The sequence below is a fragment of the Panthera leo genome, chromosome B2, assembly GCF_018350215.1.
Source record: "Panthera leo isolate Ple1 chromosome B2, P.leo_Ple1_pat1.1, whole genome shotgun sequence".
Taxonomy (NCBI): domain Eukaryota; kingdom Metazoa; phylum Chordata; class Mammalia; order Carnivora; family Felidae; genus Panthera; species Panthera leo.
This window is the reverse complement of record NC_056683.1, coordinates 49,890,594-49,899,485: the sequence shown is the minus strand read 5'-3', so window position 1 is coordinate 49,899,485 and position 8,892 is coordinate 49,890,594.

The window sequence follows — 8,892 nt, the reverse complement described above, 5'->3', positions numbered from 1 at the left end:
TGTTAATTTGACTAGTGGGTTTTCTTCAGCACTTCTCTTGTGGTGGACATGGGCAGGGGGAGGTGAAGACAGGAGACAGTTCTAGCTCAGAGGCTTGCTCGAGCCCGATCAACAAAGCAGACCCTTTGGAACTGGAAGCAGTCTTGGGGCCCCACCCTGACACTGGGTGTTCACAGCCCTTAGTTCGAGCCTTGGCTATTCTTTGGTCTCTACTCTCAGCTAGTTTTTATTTGTTTGGCTTTCGGTGAAGTCTGAGCAATGGAACTAAGGAATTCTCAAACATAGGAAAGAATATTGAGTCTGGGTTACTAGACCCCATTTAAAACTCATTAATGGATAATCATGTTCTTTTTATTAGCATCCTCACCTGCCATTCCAGTGCCTGTTAAAAGCAAATCCTTGTGCTAGAGACTCTGGCAGTGGTATGCCGGAGCCAGCCCAAACCAGTCGCGAACCTAATTGTTAAGTTTTCAGGAAACTTGCAAGCCGATCATGAAACACAATGATTAAAGGCTAAGTCACATAGATCAAAATAAAAATAGAATAGGATAGAATAAATCAAAATTTAAATAGCTTTAAAACAAAGGTAATAGCAAGCAAAACTCATTCACTTCCTAATTATTTTACTACATTTCACTATGATCTGGGCTCTTGAGGTAATTCACATCTATGGAATCTGTGTGGTGGAAATATCATATAAAGGTGTGCTTCTACATCTCTCCTAACTCGTTGTTCAGTAGTGTCACATCGGGAGCTTGAAATCAGCCGTGATGGGAGAATTCACCTCATGGAAAACAGTACAAATCAGGTGGCTTCCCCCAACCCCTTCCTAGAGCCAGCTGGTAACATTGGCCAGCATGCCACTGACTCTGGGGTCACTAAAGAATGATTCACTCCCTGGCACTCAAGATGCTTGTGATGTAGTGAGGGAGACAAGTCCTTCAAGACTTCAGTTGGGCAGTGTCTCCTCTAAAATGCCAAAAGACAAAGTGAGCAAAAGGACCTGGGCTTTGAAGTCAGCAAGATCTACTGTAGCATCCCAGTTCTGCCATTTACTGGCAAGGTCATCTTAAATAAGTTACCTGATGTTTTTGAATCATTTGCCACATGGGAATCAGCATCTCATAAGACACAAGGATTTATGGTAAAGGTATAAGGAGATTGAAAGGGGATTTCTGATTGAGGGAATAGCATGAGGAATAATAGCACAGAGGCATAAAGGTGAAAGCACTTGCCAGGGAATGGCCAGACACCTAGTTTGTCTGGATATTAAGATACACCAGAAACACCAAGAGATGCAGAGTGTAGGTGTGGTGTGACCCTGGAAATGGAGGGTTACCAGGGAGGGAAAAGCCAAGCCTGGGTGGTATAGACTGGGAGACGGAGCCAGCATGAGGGCAGCCAGCAAGCCAAGCTGCCATGTTTGGAGGGCACCACAAGTTCAGGCAAATTAAGACAATAATCTCAACCCGGAGGTACCACCTGGAAGGCAGCGTTATGGACTATGGGAGATCTATTCACCCAAGACTAATCCCCAGCCATAATCAGAAATATAGGAGCCTTGCCCAGCCCCCAAAGAGGGATCAGCAGGAGCAAGGCAGGAGATCTAGGTTGTTTCGGTGGCTCAACATCATCATCGAAAGGCCAAGCTTTTTCTTTTCACCCTGAAATTCTCATTGCTACTCTCAGTGTTTCAGCTTTTATCCTAGGTGTGGATGCCTCATGCTGGCAAGCTAGCAGCCACAGCTCATATCACCTCAAACATAGTAGGTAGGAGCAGGGCAAGCCCCCTCAAAGTCTGTCTTTTTGTCAGGGAGCAAAATCTTTTCCCCAAAGCCCAGCAGATACCCCCTTTATAGCTCATCAGCCAGAGTGGGTCACATGCTGTAGCAGGCAGAACAGTGGCCTCCAAAGATGCCCACACGCTTGTCCTCTGGAGCCTGTGACTCCGTTCATTATCTTACCTGGCAACAGGGACTTTGCAGATGTGATTAAGGGCAGAAGCTGGAGATGAGGAGGCTCTCTTGGATTATGTGGGATGCCCAATCTAATCACATAAGCCCAGTGAGGTGACAGAGGTGGCAGTGTGAAGAGGATGCGTCACTGGTCCTGAGGTGGAGGAGACTATGTGTAAGAACTGGAAAGAGGGCTCTCGATGCTAATAGAGGAACCCAGCTGGCAGCCAGGGACCTGAGTCACAGAGCTTCAGGGAACTAAATTCTGCCAATACCTGAAAGAGCAAGGAAACCAATTTTCCCTGAGAGTCTGCAGAAGGGAACTCAACCCTGCAGACACCTTGATTGTTAGTCCAGGGAGACCTGTGCCCGACCTGTTTTAAGCTAGAGTTGTAGTCGTTTGCTATGGCAACAATAGTACATTAATACACATGCCCTCTCCTGTAGACAATGAAAGTAAAGGAGACAGGGACAACCATGCCTGACTTAGTCCAGTTAGGGATTGTCCCCTGGGATTGGGTGACAGGCCAAGTTCCCTGAGTGTGCTGGCAAGTATCCAAAACATTAGGAAGGAAGGAACATGGCTGCGGGTTTGGAGCCAACAATGCAGGGTACTAGAGCCAAGGAGGGGATCTGGTAAGCCAGGTCAGACATGCCAGTTGTTTCCAGCTGTCTTCTGGCTGACTGGACTGGCCATGAAACGGTTTACATATCACCCATGGCTACAACCAGAGGGCCCTATCAGCCCTAAGAGATCACCTCCATTTTACCAGACCCAGTCCTGATCTGGAGGAAAAGATTCAGAGAACAGGCACACAGCCTGCCAGCCTCTGACTGAGCTTCTAGAGCTCAGATCTGGAAACCGCTGTTTACCATACTTCATCAAACCTAAGAGACCCTCACTTGTAAGGTACACCATTATTTCACGAGCCTCCGTGAAAGAAAAAGTGCTACCAAATAAGCGATACTGTGCCATTGATTTTAAGATCAATGGTAAATGAATAAGATGCTAAAATGAGGAAAAGGGTGCATCTTCAAATCGAATATGGTGCTGCGAATCTTCTGCCAGTGGTAAGGATGAGCTCTTACCATGCTGTCAGCTCAGTCAAACCCGGCGGGAGAGGTGCTCCTGAGTCTCCAGGGAAGACAAGAAGCCAAGGTGGGAAGGTGAGAGTGTGCCCGCGCAGTTCCCAGAAGCCAGGCTGACGAGTGCAGGCTTCGCCCTTGGCCATGAAGGGCAGTGGCCAAGGGGATCCTGGGTGGGGCTCAGGACAGCTCCGATCCTATGGCCCCTGCTCTCTGAAACAGTATTTATGACTCCATCTAGTATCGAAGCATGAAGGATCATCCCCTCTTGCCCAAGAGAGTTGGAGTGGGACTAGACTAGCTGCCTAGCACTCGTCAGTGTGTTTGCCATGTTACAGATGGCAACGCATTCAACGGCTACTTTGTCCCTTTATCTCGGGCTGGCCTTGAGTCCAGGAAATTTGGGGATCTTTCTGAGTGGCTTTATAATGAGGGGGGAAAAATCAGTGTCACCTTATGGAAGTGCCCCCAGGAAATCACCTCATTCCCATAATTTTTCTCATCAGGTAAAGGAGACTTGGAAAATGAGTGTGGCTGGCCCGAAGTGACCCACCTAAGGAGTGGCAGAAGGAAGCTGGGATCCAAGTCTGCTGCTACCCCCCCCCCCAAGGGCATGAGCGCAGAAACACCATCCCCCAGGCACACCCAGGGTCTGCCTCTTGCTAGCCTCACGTCCCATCTCTTTCCTCCTCTGTAAAGCAGGGCTAGTAACAGTACCTGCTGCAGAGGGTTGTTGAGAAGATTAAATTAAGAAGTCCGTGAGAGGTGTAGACAATTGCCTGCCAGCTAGTCATTGCCCCATGAAGAGTGACTGTTACCGTTGTTATTGTTTCGCTCAGTCTTGGGCTGCCTGCATCACCTCGCTCCTGCTATCAAGCCGTAGGTCTGAACTTTGAGACTTAGGGACAGAGGCATCTGTGGAATTTGCTCCCTTTGCTAATCTGGTAAAGTCAACAAATCATTTCTGTCCAACCCTACAGGAGTCTCTGGAGAGGATAGGACGTGGCATGGCACAGTTTCGTGTGAAGGCGCAGAGTGTTGGATGGACGGGGAGCGGGCAGCCCAGCCGGGGAACGGAGGAGGCTGTGCAAAGGCTGGGAAAGCCAGCTGAGCGTGGAGGGGCACAGGAGCCAGGAGGCGCCGGGGCGGGGGCACTTGGCATGTGGATGGAGCATCGAAGGCCAGGAAGGGGGATGTGATGTGGGCCTTTACGCTAGAAAGGAAGGGGACTCAGTCTATGAAAAGAACCATTTTCTCTGGCGCTCAGGAAGGGCCTCTCACTGGGGATTTCCTACCCAGGGCTCCAGGCCTTGGCTGCCTTCCCAGGGAAAGGTGGTGTTTGTCGCGGGGAACTTGCACACTGCGAGGCTTTAGTTCAGTGACGAATGGTGCCCACTCCCGTCTCTGGCACTGCCGGTCTCCCCGAGCCTTGTTCAGCTGGGAACAAAATACTCTTTGCTTGAAACACCCACTTCAGATGTCTTAAGGCAAGACAGGGACACGGAGGTCAAGGCAGAAGTGGAGTAGACGAGAGAAGTTGTGAATAATGCTGGACTAAGGGGAGGTGAGCGCCATGAAGGGTGTGCCCTGCAGACTGTATGGAGGGGGCTATTTCAAAGGAATGGGCCCTTGGCACAGGGCTTTAGTGTGGCCAGCCCCAGACCACTGGTCATGCTGGTGTGGCTAGCCAAAGGAACTCAGTGTGGTCTAAGGAAAAGCCTCCCTGGAGAGAAGAATTTCAAAATTTAAAAAAAAAAAAAAAAAAGGCCCAACCAACTCCCTTTTCCTCTCTTCTCCAACCTCAATCAAAAAGTACAGTATGCGCTATTGAAAAATCACATCTCAGAAACAGTGTGCACTTTCTGACAGCATCTGCCAAGATTTCCGATGAGGCCGATAGAAACAAACGTGTTCCATTTTCATGTTGTATAATGAGATGGACTCCTTGCACATCTGTTCAGGCAAGACAATGATGGTGTTATTACTGGAGGCATTGTGCTGCAAATACCATTTTCTCTCTGTCCTACTCCAGCCCGTAGCCCACCTCGCTCGGAGCTTTCCCCCCTCTCCTCTCTTCACTGTCCCATGTCTCCCTTCCTCTCATGTCTCCTTCCTTGCTCTCACTTTCCTCTTCTCTCATCTCTGTCCTCACTCAGCACCCTGCCCACCTTGCACAAACCTGTGGGACACAGTGAGGAATTCCTATCTTATCAAGAGGAGGGGCTACCTGCCAGGAATCAGGAGAGAGGAGAGACTTTGGGTCACTCATCACAGCCCTGGGACTTCCAACTGTAAAGGGGCCACTCGCACTTGTCAGTAAGAATCATTCAGCCCAGTCAGAGAAACCTCTGGACCTGCCCCATGCCCAATCTCATCAGCAAAGAATCAAGAGGGACAGCAGTGTGACCAGCTAATTCCTGCCAAGGAGACAGCAAGTGGAAAGAGCTTGTTTCTCAAACCATTCATTCATTCATTCATTCATTCATTCTTGGCAACAAATATTCATGTAGTACCTACTGTGTGGCAGGAAATGAACTGGTTTTTAAGGCATATAGATGGAAAGCTATAATTCCTGCCTCTCAGGGCCTAAAAATCTATACCAAGGCTAAATTCTACCCAATCTAAACCTAGCTTTGGTCTCAAACATATCTCCTATGTGGAAGAATTCCCTTGGGGCCCCTTCAATATGGAATTGCCTTGGGTGCCAATATAAAAATAGAATGGTATGGATTCCTATATATTGATCAATTCATCCATCCACCCATCCACTCTTCCACATATCCAACCATTCACCTTTCCAGTCTTCCATTCACCCATCTATCCATCTACCTACCCGTAAATCTACCTATCCATCTATTCATCTGTCTACCTACCTCTACACCTATCTACCCTTCCACTCATCCATCCATCCATCCACCCAACCATCATCTCCCCAAGCATGCGGTAGGAAGTCCATTATTAGCTCAGTGGGTATCAGTGAACACCTAAACAATTATTGTGGTAGGAAGCTGTGCAAAGACAGATCCCAATTGTTGTATGTAGCGTCCGTGCCTGACAAGTCACAAGTGAATGATCACTGAACCCTGGGCTGTGATCTGAGAAGGAGAGAGGAGATGAATTTCAAAGACTGGCGGCAAAGGTTCAGAGGGAGGTGCTTAGGTTTAATCAGGATAGTGTCTACCTTTCTAGCAGTCTAGAAAAGTGTAGGAGAGAGTGGCTCAGGGAAGGCAGTGATTCATGTACACCTTTCCATGGAGTTCTTGCTATTGAGCTTTTCCTCAATGTGATGACCTCCTATATCACAATGGTCACTCTAGTAATTATTGCTTTCTCCCTAAACATGAAAAAACCAAGGATAAGAATTTTTGTGCACCATTTAAGTTCCCAATATAGTTTCCAATGAACAATACCCCCCCCACACACACACACACAAATTGGAGAATTGAGTGGAAATAAAGTTCTGAAATCATTCCCTTACTTCCCAAACTGTTTTTCTGCTTGCGGGAATTCTGACTGAAATCTACTCTTTTCTAATGTCAATCTGAGTTGTGACTCTTTAAAAAAAAAAAATGCTCCCCTCTTCCCATACATCAGGTGGCACATTCTTCAGTCGTCTGGAATTAATCTGTCTGTCGCTGAATGAGAGCTGGAAAGAGGAAATAGGGGGCAGTGGTTAGAGCCCTGAATGGTCAGGAGTCCTGGTTTCCATGTCTTGCTCTGCCACTGAGTCACTAGCTGACACTGGACTAGTGACTCGGTTTTTCTAAGTTATGCCTGTCTGCAAAAGAAGAGCGGGTACGGACTACAGAGACTGTGCCGGGGATGCTGGCCAGGAGGGGAGAGGCCCTTGTCCTTGCCCCAACTCACCAAATCCTTATTAACCTCAGCATCTTTCTGGGCCTTCAAACTTTCATGGTCTCTAAACAGAAGGGAGTGGCAATATGATTTTTAAGGTAGTTTCTAACACCTAGGATCTTAATTCCACTCACTCTCATATTTAGCATATTTTTAAAAAATGTTTATTTATTTCTGAGAGAGAGAGAGAGAGACAGAGTGCTAGGCTAGTGGGGGAGGGGAAGAGAGAGAGGGAGACACAGAATCCAAAGCAGGCTCCAGGCTCTGAGCTGTCAGCACAGAGCCTGATACGGGTCTCGAACTCACAAACTGTGAGATCATGCCCTGAGCTGAAGTCAGGAGCTTAACCCCGACTGAGCAACCCAGGTGCCCTGTTATACTTAGCATATTTAATACCTGATCATTTTTAACTCTCTGCTCCTCGACATGAAAAAATTTTTCAGAAATAATCATGACACATGACACGAAACAAATAGTAATAATGGCGTTTTGCATTGTTTTAAATTTTAAACACACATAAAAGCTGTTAGTGGCCACACAGAGTGACAGAATTAAAGCAACACATTGTTTTTCATCTCTAAAAGCACTGTGCTATAATTGTTTCCAATTTGTGGTTCAAACACAAGCTTCTGAGGTACCATCGGGCTCGAAACAAGCTCAGATGATTCCAGTTGGATATGTGCCTGAACCACACGTGTGCATCTGAGACCCCATATTAGGCATGGGCTGTATGTATGAGAGCTACTAGGATTAACCTGCATGTAGAATGCAGTGCTTACTAAAAGATAAGTAATAAAAATGGGTTAAGTTGGAACTTACATATGTATTATTAAGACTCAACAACAATGACAACAGTAGCCTAGAACTTAGACCAAAAGACTTGGTTGAGGGGGGACATATTTTTACCACTAACATTGTTTAGAATTGCTATGGTGATAATACAACAAGCATACCTGATTTTGAGGCACTTTTGTCATTTAGATTTTTTTAATTTTAAAATAATTTTAGATTTATGGGAGAGTTGCAAAGACAATATACAGAGTTCTCACAACTCTTTCACCCAGGTTATATAACCATGGTACATTTATCAAAACACAGAAATTAACACTGGTACAATGTTATTTTAAGTTTATTTTTTTTTTTGAGAGAACAAGAGAGACCGGGGGGTGGGGGTGGGGCAGAGAAAGAAGGGGAGACAATGTAGGGCTTGAACCATAAGATGATGACCTGAGCCAAAATCGGATACTTAACTGACTGAGCCACCCAGGCACGCCAACACTGGTACAATGCTATTACCAAAGTACAGACTGGATATTAGCAGTTTTTACTAATGTCCTTTTTCTGTTTCAGGGTTCAATCTAGTATATCACATTGCATTTAGAGGTTTATCATTGTTTTAAAATTCTTCATAGATCATGCAACTCCTTAGTGCTTGCCACCAGGGATGACCCCATCGTATGTCACGGATTCCAATAAACGCTGTGATCTTGGTGGCAAGAAGATCTGACGGTTGAGATGCCCCATTCTTTGGTGAAAGGTGGTATTGAGTCTGACATCACATGCTGGACTACCAGAACAGACAGTCCACTTTGTGAAGCTGGAGATCCTTCAGCCGAACACTTCCACAGTGACTGTTAAGCGTATGACATTTGCAAGGTTCATGTTCCTACTGTAAGAAACCAGAAAGCAAGGGTTGTTCAGGACAAAAGTGCTGTGTGTCCTACGAGGCAAAGATGTAAAAATATATAGAGTAAGAAACCCTGAAAAAAGATCACTGTGCAGATCTTTCTGGATGACTGCTCCATACCAATTCTCCCCTTTTTCCTTGCAATCAGAATTTTAATTTTATTTAGGTGAGGGGTAGCCAGAATCTTCAAAGGAGTTGAGAAATCTCTTCAAGCCTCTGAGGATGCTTCCCTGGTGAGGTGAATCCAATTATGTTAGTTCTATTCACCTTGCCCATGACTTGGTTTAGGAATGGGCATGTGATGTAATT